The following is a 22,765-nucleotide window of genomic DNA, read 5'->3' as shown; positions in this document are numbered from 1 at the left end:
AGGGGCATTACAGCTAGCCTATCGTTTTTTTTATGAATTATGCAATATTGGGTTACCATTGTCAAAATACCCTCCCCGCGCGATATGATTTGTGTGAAAATATTGTCATTTGTCCAAATTCGCTCAGTTTTATAGTAATAGGCTCAGCACTAAATATCACTGCGATAAGTATTCCGTTCGACTTTCACCGTTTTATTCACGTTCAATAATCTCGAGTCGATCTATTGTTTGATATATCATTAATTAATATGTCAATGATAATTGCGTGAAGTAAAACTTATCAGGTCGGATAGCCGTCACTCCTATAGAATCGACATTCAATCGTTGTCATTCAGGTCAGGCACCCACATCCACAACCCACGATGCCAACCGAAATAAATTGTCCAGCTGTTATGTGTCTATCCGGCAAGATGACTAATTCTTCATTAATAATGAAAAATTCGTGGTAATTGTTCTTCCTATGCCGCAGTATCGAAACATGCAACGTTCACTTTTCGTTAGGAAATGTATTAATCATCATTATCGTTGTAATACAGAATACGAAGTGAGATAAAAGTGTGTATACGATACACTTCGATGGACTGTGAATGATGCATCCTAGTGATTATTTTGTCCTCAAAGTATAGGCCCTGGTCAGTGGTATACTCCTGAATTTACAGATTAAGCTAATACTGTATTGTAAATATTTATCCTACGCGAAACTCTAGCTCAGTAGACACGCCCAACCTGGCTCAGCAGGAACCCGAACCCCCGCCGTAGTGTATACATTATAGATAGTTTGTATATTGTAGTTTTATGCAAAACGTTGTTATAAAAAAATTCGAATGTTTCATTTAATGATATTTGTTGTCGAATTTATTCATTTCACGTGACTGTATCTCGTGCCTTTTAATGGCTGTTACGTGTTGAGATAACGCATCAAAAAGCCATATCCACACATATCAGACCTCACTGACCAGACCATACAATCTAAGATGCTCCAAATTGGTTTACACTCGTAGATAGTTGAAAGTATTTTAGGTCTGGATTATAGTTGGTTCACTAACGATGTAAATTTAAAAAAAAAACAATTATAACCATATTTTTTTCGTATCTCATTGTCTAATAAATCGCTGAAGATAGGTGGAAGTACGTAATCCTCCCGAAACGCCAGAACAAAATTGTTTTATTTTTAATTTTCTATCATCGGTGAATAGAATATGTTTTATTGCTCGACAAAATACAATTGCTTAGAGCGAAAAAACAAAATCGAAGTAAAGAAAAAACAATGAATAATGCGCTTCACGTATAAACAGATAATTAACAAGTGATTAACATACACAGACGCACTTAACACACACACATAGAAAATACATACAGAATCAATTATACAACGACATATACAAAGATGGCTTAAAGGTATTTGGAAGCAGTTTTGATGAATTGAGAAAGTTGTTTGAGTTGTTTCCCTTTAGTTTTCATTAGTTGGGTAAATTTGAGCGCACTTGGCCTAGTTCTGAAAAATGGTTTTAAGAATTTAGTGCGGAAGTTTCGGGGGAAAAGGGGACATTTACTGACACGGTGGAACACACTCTACTGGTTTACACTCGTCTGTTTTTGAAGACCTTTTTATGTATTCCCAAATATACAGAGCAGCAACGACACCGAACATCGTCACGTGTGCAATGTGTTTGGACCATATAGCTGCATCGGACTTTTACGTCGTGCTTTTCGAGTTTAAGTAAAAACGTGGATCTACGATATCGATGACTGATGATGAAACGGCGCATTATTGATACGACTCTCATATTGATTTATTTACTTTCATTTTATTGGATTTGATTATAAGACCAGATCTCACTACGCAGTTAAAATATAGATTCTATTCGAGCTTTTTCACAGTCAGTCGGTATCGTGACTGCGGTTCAGTTTCATAATCGGATATTTCGACAAACACCACGATCCGATTACAACAGCTTACCATCTACGATTAGCCCGCGTACGGTGTACACACCGAGTTTTGACAAGGGTTCGGGTCGCAGCATTCGATGGAAGCCTTACACGATTGGCCTATGGAGCCGCAAGCTAAAATATGACCAAAAGAAACGAAATTTACATTCAAAAACAACAGTGTTTTACAAAATTCTATTATTAAGCCCGGGTTCAGGTAGATCCATTTAGACGAGTGAGCGATATGTTAGCATTGAGGGTTGATAGACGCCCGCACGCAAAGCATTTATCCCATTTCAATCCCTCGACTAAATTCGCATTAATCAGAGCCGGCTTTTTATTTTACCATAGCCCAAAAGTAAATACCTTTTTTAGAAAATATTCGGGAACAAATGAGAGGTTATCTGAAAGGTTATTTTTTATAATTTGGAATACGTAAGTCTAATCACTTGATCGTGATATATTTCTATGAAAAATTACTCAGTAAAATGCCGTGCAAAAATGTCTGCATTAAATACTTGGACACTTTTCGCTAAATTTCGATGGGTTTTGAAATGTCTAACATAGTTTTTTAGGTTCTTTCCTCCGATGAATCCGATGGAAATTTCTGTAATAAATTCTCAGTCGTGACCACTCACCCCATGCCTCCGCAAATGACGCAACAGTGACCACAATCGCGACGATCGCATATACGCGAGTTAATAGATAAGCAAGCATTTTCATCGCCTAGAAATCGAACTAGAAACGGAGAACATCGATATTACCCATCAACCGAACTTGAATATGAACGAAATAATTCGTCTTGTATGAAACAAACCAGGGGCTACACGTTAAAAACATGCTCGAAGATAATCGCCGGATAGAATACCATAATAATAATAAGTAACGAGACGAGTAGTACTGTATAGGTTAACTATTTATTTGACGCACGAGCTTTCGCTACTGATGTATAGAAGCTTCATCAGGTGAATGAGTGATGAAGCTTCTATTCATTAGAAACGAAAGCTCATGCGTCAAATAAACAGTTAACCTATACAGTATTATACAGTAACCTATACGTATTTTAAACCTGGTTAACACGGCTACTCTACGAATATTGTCATAACAATAATGAACTTATGATTGTCTCTATGTCACCTATTAACTCGAAAGCTTCAACCAACCTTTGAGCAACTGGCCCCCGTCGAATAGATGTTAACTGATTCGACTGTGAAACCTCGTTTTGTATAGATTCATAATCTAGGTATTGATGTATGTCATACGTATCGCATCCTTTCTATTCTATTGCATTCATACTTACTTTACCTATACTGGATTCGTACGTCCTGCCAACAACTGCCGCTGTTAGTTGTAAAGTATTCGTTAGAACGCCTATAGTAACGGGACGTTTAGAACAACGTGTAGTAGAGTGTTTGCTTTTCTATTCACGATGATCATTTTTCGGGCGCAAATTTCAGGAACTCGAAACGTTATCGCAGCAGGTGGTTATACATCAAGCGCTTTATTGGTTAGACAAAATGAATAGGAATAAGTCAGCTGCTTGTTGATATAATATACATAATTGAAGCTCGCGGTTTAATAATCGAGCTTGTACGACACCCTTACACTCTAAAAACATATGTTTTTTGCTGAATTTTATAAATTAATGGTGTAAGTACATTCGATTTGAGGCGGGGGCAAAGAGATTAGTTAGGGATGAGAGTGAAATTGACATTAATGAACTAGTTCCGAAAAGTGCGTATGGTCTGCTCAAGAAAAAAAAACGTCGCTGGATTTGTGAGAATTTGTGAATTTCACGCGCTTTGCTGCACCATCCATTAAGATCACTTCTGTGAGTGGTTTTCTTCGACCCAGGCGTAGAATCCGATTAAAAAGTATATTCGTAGCCGACTGATTAACCGGACGATTGGGTGACTAGATGACTCGCTCAATAGGTGGAGGTTGGGATGGTGGAGATGGCGGAGAGAGTGATTATGATAATGAGTGTGTGATGGTGGATGTTATGACGACGATGATGACGTAGTTTGAATTGATAGTCAATTGATTTGTGATGATGGTGATGCTGGGGAAGTTGATGTGATGATTGCGGTGGTGATGCTGGAGAAGGTGATGATGGTGATGCTGGAGAAGGTGGTGGTGACAATGAAGGCGATGATGGTGATGCTGGCTACATATGACAGGTTAATATATGAAAAGAATTATTTCCTGCGAGACCAAATGACAAAAAGAAATATACGCATGGTTTGTGTGAGAAAATAGTGATGAGCGAGGATCGATTTTAAAAGTTTTCGGTTTCGCATCGATTCAGCTTGCAAGAATCATCAAACATTAGTGGGGTAACTAATATTAAGCTGTGCAAATGTTGGAATTTTTTTGAATATGTCTTAAGAACGTATAAATGATCGCTTCATCCTATGTGTTATATTCATTCGTCGACGGACCCTGACTCGAGAAAACGAGATATTCTCTATTCGAACGTTGAAAAAGCTACGTTGAACGAAGCGACTAAGGTAAGAAAAGCTCTTATGCTCAAGAAATACTCAAATCCACATCATTCGTAATCGGCCGTTGATTGTCCATCGATAAAGCGATATACACTTTAACATGCAGCATATATCACATCAGAAAGACGACAGAAGTAAAATTTCATCTTTCTCATCATATTAAGTTAGATTTTCGGCAAACGTTAGTCTCAACTAATGAGATGCAAATGTCTACTAATTATGCGAGTCGTTGGGAGGATGTTTTTTGGGTTTTTTAAGAATGGGAAGAAATTAAGGTAAGGGATCAGTAGGAACAGTGTAGGCTTATCCTTCCTGTCACTTCTTTCATTTACTTAATTTGGTTTAGGGTCCGGGGGAAGCGAACGAAACCCCTTTAATTTTCAAAGTGTTCTTCAAAGTCAGTGTAAAAACAATTTGGGTCAAGATTTTGCAAATTTTTCATACAATTTTCAAGTGTTTTTTTTTTGGAAGATGAAAAGCGTTTTTGTCCTTTTTAACTGTTAAGTGGCACTTTGCAGGGAAAAACGTTTTTCTTGAAATAGACGTGCCCCTCAGAAAAGCTCGACACGGGCCTGCAAACCACCTGTTTATATTCTATGTACTTCTAGATTTAGATCTATCGCTGCGGGTGAGTAACGACTGGACAGATGATAAGAATGTCATTGGATGTCTTGCATAAAATACACAAATTTGCATTCATCAGTTAACATTGAGTATTTGTTTAACGAATGAACGTATAGACTCGAACGATAGCGAGTCAATTATTTCTTCGCTTTTAAGAGCTCTTTTTCACATCAAAATTCTATTTGAATTTATTGTTTCTATTATGAAATATAGGTTGCACAAACTTGGGACTTTGCGCCCACGATGCTGAGTGTTGCAGCGGCAAATGTAACCAGGCAAACTGTTGCTTATCGTCGGTGAAAATTGGGTTTACAATCGGATTACTCGCGGTGGTTTTGGGAAATATGCGATTATAAAACTAAATCACAGTCAGGTTACTGACTGACTATGATGAATATATAATATAGGGCCTATGCAAATATATGCAAATCAGTTAATCAAATAAAAGCAAACGATTCAGTTTTAGCAGTTCTTTCAACTATATACACCGGAGAAGTTAACAAGGCGGATCTCATTCAGGCAGAATCATTTCTCCAAGACTTTGCAGACCAGTACACTCGGGCGAAATTAGTCATCTATGACCAGATGACGGTCAATATGACGCAATAGCGTGACCACTGTACACGATGTATTTGCACATGATGTCATTACTGAGGTCTACGATAGTTACTCGGCAGTCAGCATCCCCCCCCCAGCAGGGATTCGAACCTGATGGCATCGAGATTTCCGCGGTACGAAACCCTGCCACACTAAACCGAGTGTACAGATGCACACGCAGCTTAGATGATTACAATATTAGCCAATTAGAAAACCCGTTTTATCCAATTTAGTCCGGGTTTTCCGATCGATAGTTCTTCCGTGAACTTTGCTTTAGTGATTATACAACGAACAATCTGATCGGTGCCGCATTCGGTCTATTGTGGCAGGGGTTCGTGCCGTGGCCGAGTGTAGCGACGCCATCAGGTTCGAATCCCTACCTGGGGAGGACGGCAGTGGGGACCGCACATAGTGGCCGACAAAACACGCGTAGGAAACCTCCAATCAAGAAACATCGATCGGATTCAATAGTCACTTTCAATCGCAATTTAAGACCTGTTTCTAGTCAGAATGATGCGTTCTGTGTAGGTATTCACCGGACATGAGCGAAAATACTCAAACAGCATATGAAAAATTGATATTCATAAATTATGAAAGGCGACAGCTGATTTAAATATACATAATGATATCCCGTAAGTTCGAAACATTATACTCATGGATCATTGTGAAGTCAGATGGTGATGCGCGTGGATCGATTTTGAAGAGCCGGGTGCTTATCGATTGAACAAACACATCGACGCGAGTTTCAATCTATATCGAGCTGTGTGTAGTATATCTGTATAATTTCGATTTCTATTTCAACACGTATACTATTTTACGCGCGATGTGTTTTATTCATTCGTCGACTGTGCTAGCTCGGGAAAACGAGACATTTTCGATTCGAAAAGTTGAATACGTCAGAACAAGCGACTGAGGTAGGTCCGTCGATAAAATACCGGTAATTCAAATCTATATTTTTCACGATCAAATGTTGAAATAAGAAATAGAATTAAACAAAATACATAAAAACGCAGATTAATTATTTCGTCAATTTCATAAAAAGAATAGATTCTAGCGACGCTTGTCTAAACTATGGCGAGTCCTGATTTTGTCAATTTCGCTCGGATGGTATTTGGGTTAAGATAGGGTCTAAACGAGGATGCGGAGAGTGAAAACACCGTTCCCGTTCCAGTCAATGCGATGCCTTATCAGAAATTCAGCTCTTTATCATTTCAATTACGCTTTTCATTTGAATTTTCGACAACGAGCCGCGATTATTCTATGTGAACAAACGGTTACGGATATCAGCGAGATTTCCTCTTTACCTTTTAGTTTGATGTTTCTCGCTGGAACCTTCATTTATATATGCACCCTATAAATTTGGGCTTCAACGTACTTTCCTTTTGATTGCAAGGACGATACGATACAATAGATTAAAAAAGAATGAACTTATGGAACAGCATTCAAACCAGAAATACAGAAAACACGTTATATGCAGAGAGCTGCATATATCTAAACCTGGTACATTACCTGACAAAATGTTCATTAACTGAGAGCCCGTTGAAAGTTTTTGCATAATCAGAATTTGTGATTGCTAATAGATATCATTCATGAGTTAAAATCCCACAATATATGAATGAATCTAAAAAGCTTATTTGAAATTAGAAATATTTCGAGTGGTAATTTTTAAATTATTTTTTTAGACTGAAGATGGTGGTGGCAATCACCCGGAATATTTATAATTTTGAAATAAACTTTTTTGATTCATTGTGGGATTTTTGCTCATCGTCTTATCACGGATATTGTAATTTCCATGGCTTCAAATATTTTAGTAAAATTCTAGGCGCGAAAATGCTGGCTCATTTAATGACTCGAATGTGTGCTGTTGCTGTGATTGTCGTCAGTGCCGTGGCCATTGTAGACGCACGTAAGTAACCGGGAATACAATACACGATTTCGTACGATTCCACGAATAATACGCATTGATTAAAATTTGTAATTATCAGTTCACATTTAGTAGTTATTTATCGATTAAGTAGATGATTATCGAACGAATTAATTCAACGAATTAGATCTCATAGATAATATTACATGCTCATATACTGATTAGAATCAATGGGGTAGCCGTAGTGTGCTAATGTGGTAATCGAGGTTTCCGCATATGGCAGGCGAGGATGCGTTAGGTTCGCTAGTAGATAGTTTGTCGCGTTCAATTTTCTTCTTCAAATCAATTAAATCTGAATGAACTCTTCACTTAAATGAATCAATTATTTATGAAGATAATCTCCAAATCTAATAATAAGAATGAAAGTATTTCATATTTGTCGAGTCCTGTGATAATACATGGATTCGGGAGTCTTACAATCCATTTCAAAGTGAATCGAAAATGAACTAATTTTGACAACGAACGATCTACTGCTCATCACGCCATCTGGCGGGATAGCTGGTTTTGCAAGTAGTTCATTCAACTGACCTGAAATATTGATCTTACGAACATGCAACTCTTAAATACATTCGTTCGTCTAAATGATCGACAACAATGAGTGGCTTCTAAGATCCCAATCGTCGGGATCATTACCGGTTCTATATATGCTCTGGGTTCGGAATCATACATTCACTTAAGTAAGAAAAGCTTATTTCACTTCAAAATTCCATTTTCAATTTCGTACTTTCTCGACGTTGCATGAAAAAAGCAGATAGTTGTTACTATAGCTCTGACTGTTGCGACAAAAAATGCATAGCCGGATTTTGTAGCTAATCGTTATGGCGATAAGGGCCTATAATGGGATATGAATTTGCGGTTGTTCGGGTAATATCCCATTATGAAACTAAACCACAGTCGGCAGGTTACCTAAAAGGTTTTGCATGTTGAGAAAAAGCTTAACTCGAATTGAATTGATATTTGTAACTCCGACGTCAAACTCCGTGTCATAATTAGATTCAATAAAAGTGCGAGTAAATTAATCAATGATGGGCTTGTTTTCTGTTTATGATTCGTAATTAAAAATGTCAGATCAATAGGATACGCCGTTTCGTCCGCGGCTTGCAACGCACTCATGGCCATTTCCAGTTCCTCCTTTAAATCATTACTTCGACGAAATTTTTTCACAAGAAAGTTTCCGCCATCTTTTGCTACAGTGCGCACGCTGTCCTCTGTGTAAACACAATCCACGTGTCAAACACTCACTGCATGAATCGCAGCGCTCTAAACCTACAATCCTTACCGCGTCAAATGCTCAACGTATGTATGATTTGATTGCATTACAATGACAATCAATATCAGACACTGCGCTTATTCCGCAATTATTTGGTTTATTCATATTATCACGAATGACGGCTAATCCGAATCAGAAATAGTTGAATGTAGATTTTACGGATCCCAATTAAACAATATTATCGATTATACATATTGCAATGAAAAACTATCAAAGTACTAGGGTGTTAGAAACTACCAGAAGTATTTCTGATATTTTAGTACATTTAACATTGTGTTGTTTTGCGCTTTTTACATTGCATTGCGTTGTTTAAGGCCCTGATTTGGAAGATTGATTGGACCAACTTATTACAATACTTAGCGGCATCTACGTACTCATAATACCGGGATAAATTTCAGATATTTTATCGGAACCGTTTTGCTCACTAAACAGCGAGCAGCACTCGGCAATCGCCACTAAGCTAGAAATAACTAGACTGAATATGTACATATTTTAATAGCGTCCAAACATATCAATTAACGATTTATTTTGCAAAGATGATTTAATTCAAGCGTGCGTTAGTTTGCCTTCCTTAAACAAGTAAAAATATGAATCGCACACGATGAGCTGGTCTAAGAATTTCAAAAACTAATAAATCTAATCACTTGTCAACCGAATACTGGCACCATAGTCTCAAAAGTTTTCCCTGGTAGAAATAAAACTTTATCGCTCAAAAACACAATGATCAACCTAATCGACTTTTTTCAAATTCGCCGGAAACAAGAAGATAATCGTTGCACAACCCTCAAAATTTATAATCTACTCATTCAGGTGTATCTTATATCATGAGAAATAGACTTTGCCTTAATGTTATTGTAATTTGTATCTGAGTTATTCGCTGGTTTTCTAGCAAATCGAAATCACTGGGGATGTATTTGATCAAGCCGGATACATGATATATACTGAAAACCGCTGTCGTGCACAGAAAGTTTAGACCGTTTTTAAAGTAACTGCCTCGGGGCGTTTTACATATATACGCCTTGCTGTAATATCTGCTCAGCATCTCTCTCGAGAAATTCTAGAAATTCTAAATGTTGATATAAGCAAGATATGGCAAATACGAATGCATTTGTTCAGCTGCATTCTATCTTAATCCGCAATGTCAGTCAATGCCTTAGATTTAGGATCAATCTTAGACCTTGATTATATACCCGACCTAACGGCTTAAGACCAGTCTTATGATTTAAGACCACTTTTGGACTTAAGTCACGACAGACACTTGGCCCAGTGCAAAGTTCAGACTTTTTCGATGAGAAATCGTTACTTCTATCACAAAGTAAGGCATAAGATTGCCTAAAAACACCCAATATGCTGAACTAATAATATGTTTTTCAACGCCAAGCCTTTAATCTGTCGTGAATTCTCCGAAATTCTAAAAATCCGATTCATTATTTGCAGGAGAACAGTTTTTCGGGATTGAGATCACTCCGAATTCTTGATATTCAAGATCATTTTATATTGATGCTTTCTGAACGCGCGTTTGTGGGTTTATCTACATTACAGAAGTTGAATATCAACAGTAACAAAATCTATCACATTTCAAGTGACGCATTTTCTGGATTAACATCACTAGAAATTCTTAATATAACCAATAATAACAAAATTATTTCCGTTTGTTTTTGACAATCTGACAACATTAGTCTCACTGAGGTCAGACGTTTACAAATTTTGCGGTATGGCTCCGAATGTTGACCGGTGCCTTCCTGAAGCTGATCAATTTTCCTTGAAATTGCTTGAAAAATCTTATTAATTCGTGACTTCAAATTTCTAGAAGTTTATATTGTATTTTATCTTTCTTACAGTATCATTTTGTAGTCAAATAAGACCAAAGATACACATTTGTTTATGGTCTACGTCCAAAATTTCGTAGGGTACAGGCAGGCGCGGCAGGGAAACTTATTTATATTTTCGAAAAAATATTTTTCACAATATGAAAAAATATTCAAATAAAATTCATACGATGTCACATATTCAGAGGGTGGCTGAATATTGAGTCTTGGAAACCTCTTCCAATGTATGGCCGCAGAAGCTAAAACACCGGGGCGTAGTATTAGATCGTTTTAAATCCTGGAATTTACCACTACAATATTCAGACCTCGACCTATACCTATAGTTTGCTGCTTAGTATTTTCAGATCACAAGAAATTACAATTTATTACAAATTCAATCAAACAGAAAACACGGCGCTCACCTTCTGCTACGACGATTATTCAGCCTGTTGTCATACCAAACGTGAACGCGCCAAGCAGCGTTACAGCATCACCATATAGTAGTCTGTATGAGCGCGTGTTTGTGTGTGCAACAGTCTAGTGTTAAGCACTCTTGCGCAAGTGGAGGCCTTGTGTAGTGAACGTTCGCTTCATTTCGATCTCAATCACCAATCACCGGGTATTAAGATGAAACAATACCTATGGCGATATGTGAAATATATTCTCACCAACAATAAGCATTTAAGATTCGCACATATACGGCACCAGTCCAATGAAACGGTCGCCATTAATGGCTTTCCCATGATTATTTTAGTAGCGCCGGAATTCCCCGTATATCCCAAACACAGCCAATCCCATTCGCTCGTAGAGACTACGCCCCCCCCCTCCCCCATCGAGGTCATTGCAATTGTATACGGTGCTAAGAATTTTCCGCGTACCACGTAGAAGACCGCGTATACCACGTTACGAAAGGGTTGAACGTATCTTTCATCATTATCGTTGAAGATAGACTAAACAGTTAGATAGAAGTACGAAGGCATATTTTGAAAGACTGAATATATTTGATGTCGTTTTCAAGAAGTGCGCTCCCGGACACTGGTTTAATCCTGATAGTTATGATCAATCGATCCGATTCTTACGCAGGAAATTTTGAATTTCTGGTTCGGTTCGAAACACTGGCTCAGTAGATACGTACGTCCAACCTGTCCCAGTAGGGAGCCGAATTTAATGGTACTCGATACCACAGTTCGAAACCCGCCTTAGTATAAAGTTATTAGCTTATATCCGAAACGTTGTTTGAATTCATAAAATAAAAGCAAATCTCAATTTGTGTTTAATGTTGTTGTATTTACTGCGTGTTTCATTGGACATTTTTTTCCCATCCAATCAATTCTTTTTCTCTATTCTTTAAAGTCATTAACGCGAACATGACGATTTCACTAAGCGGTAACCGTTTGATTTGATCCATCGCCGTTCACAAAGACAATTAACAAGAAACAATTATGAATACATCCGAATATGATTTTAAATGCGTAATAACAGATTTTTACAAAAAAGCTCTATAGGTTAAACTGTGGCATCGATATGGAAACCGTCGCGATCAACGTGGTTTAGGAGTGCATTCAATACAAAAATAGTTGAAATTTGCACAAATCAACTACTTAACCGGGTATAAACGGGGTATTAATTGCGTTCTAAGATGAAAAGTTCTCCTTCAACAAGTCACATTGTGTGTTACGTGTATTATGAACTTGTTCTTATGTCGGAGTATTACGTCAATATGTTTCAATTAGGAGACTACGTATGTGATTGCCATGTCATTGAATATGTCTCATTCTTACAAATTTTATATTGTCAAATATGCTTTTATCTAGTTGAAAAGGGCGTCCTTACGACCGTCAGGGTCTCGTAATTTAACATGATATTGTGTGTATTGTAAGCCTTTATATAGGCTGGTTTTACTTAAGATGAAAATATGATAAACTACACCGAAACTGACTAAGTTACAGATTAGGTTCCAGCAATAAAAATACATGAAGCGGGCTAAAATTTTCTAGTGAAAATTTTTGTTTGATTTCAAGGAATCCGAGTGATTTTATCGAATGAAACACTAGACATATTTCAGACATCCGTAGCGATGTCGACTAATATAGGTGGTCATTCCAAATAAAAAGGCACGACTTCAGGGGCCGGTTCCTTAGTTATATCAAACGACAGACCAGTTTAAGTTAGCATTAGTTATATAGTCAATCGAAAGACTCATTTAATTGTAAATGCTGTGAAGACAACTTTCGGACTTAAGTCTCGCCTTTGGAACCGGCACCGTGAAAATAATATCAATGCATGATTATATGTATCAGAATTTGTATGCTCACCTTTTCTTACGCAATCCACACGCACTAGTCGTCTCAAGCTACATCACCGCAATAAACCGCTAGATGTTCATATCGTTGTTCATATTTTCTGGCAAAAACATTAGTTGCCTTCCTCGCATTATGCATATGAAATCCATCCTGGAAAATGACTCTCAAATTGCGAACGAGATTTTAATTCTGAAAACGTAATAATACAGTTCGGTTTGAATGATACAATTGCAAAAGCCTACGATGCCGTGGTCTTTTTTCGAATCGCTAGTATTTCTTACTGGAGACGATTTCTGTTAGCTCTAGTACAGAATTAACTATCCGTATAGATTTGTTCGCCATAAAAAATTGACTCACAGAGCTTTAGAGTGTAGACGGTTTTTTATTGTTTCGAGTCTGTTGAGTGTTGACCTATGGAACGAGGCTCGGTCGTTCCTCGAAATATTTTCATTTACCTTTTCTTATCCCACTAGGCTAGCTTAAAATTTTCGTAATATTTCAATAGCGATATTTAAGCTCATGAAATCTCAGAATAATAAATGCATCTACCCATACAGTTTCAAAAAGTGTTCAATATTGTTACCTAGAATAAATCATTTATTGATTTCCGTACACTTCAGAAGCTAGCGGAGAAAAAGGAAAATCAAGTCTTTCATATCGAAAACGGAGTCGGAAGTAAAACAATAAATTCACCTATGCCTATTTTCTCCACTGACTCTAGAACATTAAGAAATCTTATTCCAATGCAAATAGGCTCGGCAGCTATACCTACAAATTATTAATCATATTCTATGAACTCAGTAAGCATTCCTTATATGTTACATCTTCAGACATACTGTACATTTCACCATGTTTTTGTAAACGGTTGTTGTTAAAAAAAGATAAATAAAGTTGTTGATATATTTTGGTTTAAGCCTCCCAGGAGGTTTTTCAAACCGTTGAAACACGCATCTGACCATATACACTATGAATCCATGGACATAAATGGATCAATTGAACATATATGTCAGCAAATTTAATTAAAAGTACTGGCAAATGTCTCTTCAAGACTGCATTTATCTCTTTAAAACTTTTGAAACGAACTAAATTGTCAGGCGGCTATATTATGCGGACGTTCCGGACTAAGGCACCTGATTTTGTTACATGCTCTCAATGGGCAAAGTTTCAAATTTTCAAAAATCAATTTACTTTTAGATGCACTAGTTCGTATCCCGTTAGCAACAACGCTTGGTTTTTCTTACCACAAAGAAAGTACGAGTCACGTTTTCCATGCACACATGCACACACTGATATCGTTTTAGAAATCTGATTAAATCAACTAAGTCGACCACTCATCAACCGACTTCTGACACGCAAGTCCCACTCGCTGCTTCCCTTCCTAGAAGCAAAACATAGTTGAATCAAATTGGATTCTATTTTTCTAATCGTTATTTCAAGGAGTTGACGGTATTGCCCATCCAAAACATTTTTTTGCAATTTGCTAAAAACATAATTGAATCGAATTGAAATCTAGTTTTCTGATTGTTATTTCAAGGAGTTAATGGTAGCGTCCATCCAAAACATTTGTAATCTCCTGATTCAGGTCATCTTCGTTTAAAAGATGTGAATTTGATAGTTTAATGATAATGTAATGTATGCATTAACTAAACTCGGGTTTACAAAAGAACTGCAGCGCACGAAACCAGTGAATATATGTCTTGTTGAGGGATACTTGATACATAGTGAAAACTGCTCAGAAAGCTAGACCGTTTTTACAGTAACTGCCTCGAGGCGTTTAACATCATGCGCCTTGTTGCAATATCTATTTTGTATCCAACCCATACGTACAATTCTAGAAAATGCTGAGATATGCAGAATATTTCAAATACGCGTGACCTACATATGTAGTTAAGCTAACCTTATCTGCTATATAACATTAGATCTAGCGCAATATTCAGATTTAGGATAACTTTGAAAGTAAAGAAACTTTCTTTTGTGTTTTAATCAATCACAAGGTAAGGCATGGAATTCTCTAGAACATACCTAGTGCAGAGATATTTTAATTTGACCGAATACAATTCTTTTTCATCGAGGAATCACTCATGTACCGTTAATTCTGTCCTTTTCAAATTATACAACTCAGGATTGGTGTACCTAGATCCAACTTGTTGAATGGAAATTCCTACGCAATAAATGTGGAAAAAATAGACGTTGCCCAACATCTGAATTCGTTTCACCCCCGCATAAGATGCCACATGCATAAAATCTGCGATCCGATTTCATCCAATCAGATATATATATATACCCGGCTGGGTGAATTTTCTGATTGGATGAAAGCGGATCATGATCCGACCAATGACAGATTCTGTGAAACTTGACGAATTTCGTTCATTCTGTCGCAGTGATGTTGTTCGGTATGGAGCAGCGATTGAGAGCGCTGTTTATAGCGTCGCTGATCGTCTGTCAAGTTCGCGTCGCGCGCGCTAATCGCGCAGACTCTATCGAGGAATTGTCTGTGACGGTAAGTTCGTCTTGTAACAACACGTGGTACCCGCTAGATTCTACGTCCGGTTACATCGTTTCACCGAATTACCCTTCGTTAACGCGCGGTGTTGAATGTCGTTGGTTCATCAACAGTTCTTTACCGGGAACTTTTCACGTCCAGGTTTACTACGACATTGAGCCGTCAATATTCTGCAATGATAACTTTATTCTCGTCCATGAGTCTGGTAACCGATTATGCGGTTATGGTAAACCTGAAATCCAACGTAACGATTCGATCTCGTTGATGTTTAGGAGTAACGTCAATGGCACGAGAGGTAGTCGGGTTTATGTCATATATCGTTATGATCGAAGTCGATTGAGAATCAGCCACGCATGCGGAATCTGGAATTTTAAAGTGAATGAATTGAAAACATCGACCGGATACAAATTCACGATGTTCTTTCATCACGGATGTCAGCTGTTCGTCGAATGGAACGGCATCCCGGATGGTTTGGCGATTAATGTAACCTTCGTTGATTTGGACCTTAAACTATTTCCTCGCGCTGATGTCGATCCAGCGGCGAATTTTCGAATCTATGATGGCTGGAACAGTAGCCGTGAACCAATAGCGCTTATAGGGGTACAGAGCGGACAACAGCCGTCATCGTTTTATACCAAAACTAACAAAGCAATGATTTCTGCGTCAGAGCAACGCGAAACGACGACTAAACTTATGTTTCAAATGTATGAAATATCAGATTGGAACGTATCTAATCCGTTGTTTCAGATCTCTAATAACGATTCGGGAGTGCTCATTCCCGATGATAACAGTCCACACGTAATAACTCGATCGAAACACTTACACTGCTGGTCTATCACAGTGCAGGTGTTACAGTACGTCGTCTTCAACTGGACACGTGATCTCAGCACATTCGGTGACGTCATTGGTGTATATAAACAAGAAGGGTTACGTGTTGTAGGAACTGATATTTTACTCGGTTCCAACCACCTGGAATCACTGAGTGTCAAATCTGACGGATTTCTCGTCATACTGTGCGTCCTAACGAGACCGAACATCACCGAATCGAATGTGAGAATAGGCTTCATAGTAATATCAATGTCGATGTCAAAATTGCGCATCTATAAACCCCGGGTTAGTATCAAATTATACATGCTCTTTAATGCAAACCTCGACGAGGGATATTTGCATCTATAAAATGAAATTGGTAATATTAATAAATCTTACCCACAAATCGCAAAATATTTAGATATTTGGCAAACTAAAAACGGCGTCGCTGGCATACTACTTGCTGCTACCAGCTCCAACGAGGACTTTGAGGTATCGTGTAAATATGTACGAGTTCAAATGGAAAGTTGAAATCTACGAGAGCGACCTTCAATTACCGGTGCTGTCTGTGAATTGCGAGCTCGCTGGATTTTACATATACGACGGTGGTAATTTCACGGCTAGACGATACGGTCCGTATTGTCCCGGTCCATCGGGTTATCGACGTAGTGTCGTCAGTCTGATTACATCAGGAGGATCTGTTATCGTAGTAGGATATGTTTATAACAGTCAAGAAAAGTGGAGAGTAACTGGTTCTTTAGATTTACGTGCGACTGAATGTGACGGTTATACTCTACGGGAAGGAGAAGACCGGGTGACAGTGCCGCAGACGTCAAACTGTTTCAGGATTACACCCGAAAACCGAGTTCGATTACATAGAGTTTACGTATTTTCAAAGAACGAATATGAAATTGGTGGGTGCACGCCGGATTATACGGAACCTCTCAGAAGATGTAGAAATTTCATGTCTCTCAGTATTCAGCGTCTCAATAACAGTCTCATACTGCACACTGTGACGTTCGGATGGAATAATCTGTTCTGGAGATTCCCGCTTATCGTTGAATTGCGGCGCAGTTGCCAAACATTAATCCAAACTAACTCAAACATTGGCTGGATCGACAGGAGAAAAGGAGGTGACTGCGGAATCGTGCAGTCACCGAATTACCCAAGATCTGCCGGAACTTCAACTGTTACATTGAAATACAGAGTTGAGTTCTGGCAAGCCTTTACCTGGATTCAGTTTTATCGATTCATCATCAAAAGCATGGAAAAGACGTCGTGTATGAAGGAATCCCGAGACAAACTGGAATCCGTCATGTTTATCCAGGAAATGAGTTATTCATCCACTTCTAGGAGCGCTGCCCGAAAAACAATAAAACTATGCGACAAGTTTGCTGAGCCTGGAATTACGTTTTACAGTTTACTTGAAATATGGATGTGGTTCGAGGTGAAAAACCGAATACCCAAATTTAAGATACAATACGTTTTAGAGCAGTTACCGGTAAAACCGTTAAAAAATGTCTGTAAATCAGGATTCCAAGATTCGGGAATTTCTTGCGTAAAATATATCCGAGGTGAACGCCTGAATTGGGAGAATGCTGAATTGTATTGTAGACAGAATTACGTGGGACATCTACTCAGTATCAACTCAGAACAGGAAATGATTTCTATTAAAACTTTATTCGCTACTAAACCACTGATCAATGAGGCGTATTCACAGAAGGCGCTCATAATGATGATTGGATTAAAGATACAGGTATGTTGAACAGCACTTCCTAATGCCAACCTGCTATTCATTCGCATTAAAAACAAAACAAAGTCTGTCGGCTGGCTCGTTTTTTCAAGTTTTTCAAGATTTTCATGTTTGTATTCATAGTCGACGACTGGTGATAACACGTGGACTGATGGGAAACCATTGAGCTACACAGAGTGGTATAAACCTACAAATAACGACACGATACCGGAAGTTATTCAAGGATTGATATCTTCTATTCGAAAACAACCGATAAATGACGTCAATATGCCATGTACAGCGATGATACTGAATAATCCACGAGGATCAGCGAACTGGGTTCGATTCCCCTGCGAAATCGAGGAGGTGCACACGGGTTTCATTTGTGAAACGGAAGGAGATGATTTCGAAAATACAACAGCTAAAACGTTAAATATAACCAAAAACAACACAATTCTGATACGTAAAAAATCGTTTCATGTAACCGGTTTCAATGACGCGAGCTGTGTGTTCGGTTGGGTTAGCATAAATAAACAATGCTATCAAATACTGACAGACTGGAACAAACATCGAGGTTTAGATATAAAAACGGCGACGGAGATGTGTCTCGAAATCCGAGGCAAAATAGCCACCGTCATAACGAAACAATGAACTTGATATCAAAATTTAGCTTTCAACATCAATATAGCTCCATACTTTTTATGAATTATAATAACCGACCACTAGTTTTAAAACCAATAATTACTAGAGATGAAATTACTTACGTCAAATCAGTTCAATGGATAATGAACCAGTTTGATAATGCGACAGATACAGCACATTCTGTTCTGTGTTCGTACAATGTTACTGATGAGGAGTTAGCTTCTATAAGTGGTTGTAAATCGTGGCAGTTTAAATGTAACGATCAAAGATGTATCAGTGACCATCGCGTATGTGATACCAGACGCGACTGTCAATACGGTGAAGATGAACTCAATTGTACGGATATTGATTTGCACAGCCAGTTTTATTGCAATGATGGTCAGGTTATATCCATAAGTGGTTTCTGTGATTTTATACAGCATTGTGCGGATGGTTCTGATGAGAACTCGTGTTTTCACCCCGCGTGTTTGTCCGAACAATTTCGGTGCATAAGTGGTCAATGTATCAGTAGGTCTAACAGATGCGATGGAGTCACTAATTGTAAAGACGGCTCCGATGAAATCGGTTGCACTTCTGAACAATGTAAAGGGTTCCTGTGTAAGAGTGGAGATTGTATCAGTTCTCAGTTGTATCAGGATGGTGTTGTGGATTGTAGTGGAAGCCTTGAAGAAGATGAATTAGTAACAACTACTAATATTACAGTGAATCCTACGGTCCATTGTAATGATGAAAACCACTGTACGACTAACTTTACAAATCTCTGTACGGAATCTGATGAACAAAGATGTTCTTTTAATTCTCCTCATTGTTATTCAAGACGTCACAGATGTATTCTAGAAAGAATGACGAATGATTTCCCAGTTTGTAGAAATCTTGAGCACGTATTGAGATGTGAAGAATTTGAATGTCCAGCTGGTACTGTAAAATGTCCAGCATCGTACTGTATACCGATCAGACAGGTGTGCGATGGTCAATCGGATTGTCCTAATTCAGAAGATGAGCAAAACTGCGAGACATTTTCATGTCCAGGAATGTTTAAATGTGGCCACGAAAAGAGATGTATTTCACAATCTGAACTTTGCGATGGTGTCGTAAATTGTAAATATACAACTGATGACGAGGCTTTCTGTAACGTCACCTGTCTGAGAGGTTGTAAGTGTCAAGGTCATCTGACCGACTGTAGAAATACTGGTTTAAAAAACATTACCGGTCTTTTCTCGGTATCAATTCGAGTTTTAATTTTGTCGAATAACGAAATTACCTTAGACACGTCGACATTCCTTTCATATATCTATTTGTGCATGCTCAACATCTCCTTCAATGAATTGTCTAATATTTTACCTTAATCGTTCTCAAACCTGCATAATCTACACATATTAGATCTTACACACAACAACATCACATCATTATCTGCAAAAACATTCCTCGGTTTGTATAGTTTGAAAGAGTTATTGATTACTGAAAATCCAATACGTCATTTACAGGACGATACCTTCCAAGATTTGAAGTCACTTAAAGTTCTCGACCTTCACGAACTTTCGTTGTTGGTGCTTGGTAGAAACGTATTTCGAGGTTTATCTACATTACAGTCGTTGAATATCAGCAATAACAGAATCCATCATATTTCGCATTACGCATTTTCTGGATTAACTTCACTTGAAATTCTTGATATAACCAACAACTACAAAGTTATTTCTGTCGACAGAAATGTTTTCAACAACCTGACATCGTTGGTCTCCTTAAAGTCTGATGCTTACAAATTTTGCTGCATGGCTCCGAATGTTGACCGGTGCCTCCCGGAAGCTGATCAATTTTCCTCCTGTTCTGATCTGATGGGTAACACAGTGCTCAGAGCTATCATTTGGGTCATCGCTTCATTCAGTTTTATCGCTAACGGAATTGTCATTTCTCTTCGTATTCAAGCGATACGATTTTCCCCCTCAAATCCATCTTCAGACATCATCATCATTAATATCGCTGTGTGTGATTTCATGATGTCTATCTATCTCTTTTTGATCGCTGGAGCCGATTATATTTACAAAGGTATTTACTTTCTCCATTCTGAATCATGGACGAACAGTTTGTTTTGCCGTCTGGGTGGAGTACTGGTATCTACTTCTTGTGAAGGTTCATTATTATTTTTGCTCATCATGACGCGTCATAGATTCGTAAATATCGTCGATCCATTTTCGAGAAATCCAATTACATCTCCGAGATATATGTACATTCTATGCTGCACATGTTGGATTGTTTTGTTTGCCATTGCTTTGCTTCCTCTTATACCTCTCCCTTACTTTGGAAACAATTTCTATGGGACAACTGGAGTTTGTTTACCAATGAATTTAATTTCAATTGATGTCAAAGCCTGGCAATATTCATTCGCTATTTTTTCATTCGCCAACTCCTTCATACTCGCTACGATAATAGCGACTTATGTGCAAATGTACAGACTCGTATCTGGAAGCAGGTCTGGTTCGGGCAGAATTGACCCTACAGAACTAGTTTTGGCACGTAGGAGTTTGGTAATAAATCTGTGTAATTTATTTTGCTGGTTGCCGTTAATTATCGTTCAGTTTTGCGCTGTACTCCGCGTGGACATTCCGAATCAGGTGGCGGCTTGGCTGGCAGTCCTTTTCTTACCGATCAACTCGTCCCTCAATCCCCTTCTTTACACCATACTGACTATCGATATGAAATCCATACGTGCAAAAACTAAACGCAGGCAACATCGAACAGATAAATGAAATAGCACAGAGTGGTTGGTTAATGTCGTCAGTCAAAACGATGTTTCTAATTAACTATCTACAAAACTATCGTTCGTTCGTTCGTTCGTTCGTTCGTTCGTTCGTTCGTTCGTTGGTTCGTTACGAGTACTCTCGAGTCGTTACTCTCAGTACGAGACATGCCTTGGTATGAAGTGCTCAATTTTAGTTAATGTTGTTTTATTTACTACGTATTTCATTTGGCTTTTTTTCTATCCAATCATTTATTTTTCCGCTATTCTTTATAATCATTAGCGCTAACAAGACGATTTCACTAAGTGGTAACCGTTTGATTTGATCCATCGCTGTTCGCAAAGACAATTAACACGAAATAATTATGAATACATCCAAATATAAAATTAAATGCGACAATAACACATTTTCACAAACTAGCTCTATCGGTTAAACAGCAGCATCAATATGGAAGTCGTCGCGATAATCACGGTTTAAGAGTACATTAAATATAGAAATAGTTTAAATCTGCACAAATCACTTAGTTAACCGGGGTATTAGTTGCGTTCTAAGATGAAAAGTTCCCGATCAGTAAGGCACATTGTGTGTTACGTGTATTATGAACGTGTTCTTATGTCGGAATATCACGTCAATCTTTTTCAATTAGGAGACTATATGATTGCTATATCATTAGATATGTCTCATTCTTACAAATTTCTAAATTATCAAATATGTTTTATCTGGTTAAAAAGGGCGTCCTTACGACCGTCAGGGTCTCGTAATTTAACATGATATTGTGTGTATTGTAAGCCTTTATATAGGCTGGTTTTACTAAAGATGATAATATGATAAACCACACCGAAACTCACTAAGTCACGGTTTAGGTTCCAGCAATAAAAAATACATGAAGCGGGCTAAAATTTGTCTAGTAAAAATGTGTGTTCGATTTCGCAGAATCCGCGTAGATATTACACCCTATCAAATAAAATACTAGATATATTTCAGACATCTGCAGCGATGTCGACTAATATGGGTGGTCATTCCAAATAAAAAGACACGACTTCAGGGGCCGGTTCCTTAGTTAAATCAGACTGCAGACCAGTTTAAGTTAACATTAATTCTATAGTCAATCGAAAGACTTTAGAATGAAATGCACATTTAATTGTAAATGCTGTCAAGACAAATTTCGGACTTAAGTCTCGAATTAGGAACCGGTGCCGTGAGCATGAACTCGATGCGTGATCAAATTATATCAGAAATCGTAGGCTCACCTTTGCGTGCGCAAACCACGCGGCACTAGTCGTTTCAAGCTATATAACCACAACAGACCGCTAGTACTTCATATCGCGGGGGAAAATATTCTGCCAAAAACATCATTTTTCCTTCCTTGCATTATGCGTATCAAATC

General features: G+C 38.0%; 2 long non-coding RNA genes across 2 annotated transcripts in view; both read right to left on the bottom strand.

Moving 5' to 3' along the window:
- Positions 1 to 22,765, bottom strand: part of LOC141914304 (uncharacterized) — a 288,650-nt gene that overhangs the window by 218,698 nt on the left and 47,187 nt on the right. The gene's annotated exons all lie outside the window — the stretch shown is intronic.
- On the bottom strand, positions 1,377 to 22,743 carry LOC141914302 (uncharacterized). Its single transcript, XR_012620760.1, has 4 exons — positions 22,629 to 22,743; positions 12,972 to 13,148; positions 11,079 to 11,295; positions 1,377 to 2,064 (listed from the first exon to the last, which is right to left on the bottom strand). It is a non-coding gene; the product is annotated as an uncharacterized LOC141914302 (long non-coding RNA).

Source organism: Tubulanus polymorphus, chromosome 12, assembly GCF_964204645.1.
Source record: "Tubulanus polymorphus chromosome 12, tnTubPoly1.2, whole genome shotgun sequence".
In the NCBI taxonomy this organism is placed as follows: domain Eukaryota; kingdom Metazoa; phylum Nemertea; class Palaeonemertea; order Tubulaniformes; family Tubulanidae; genus Tubulanus; species Tubulanus polymorphus.
The sequence above is the reverse complement of the archived record's forward strand: the minus strand, read 5'-3'. Positions and strand labels throughout refer to the sequence as shown.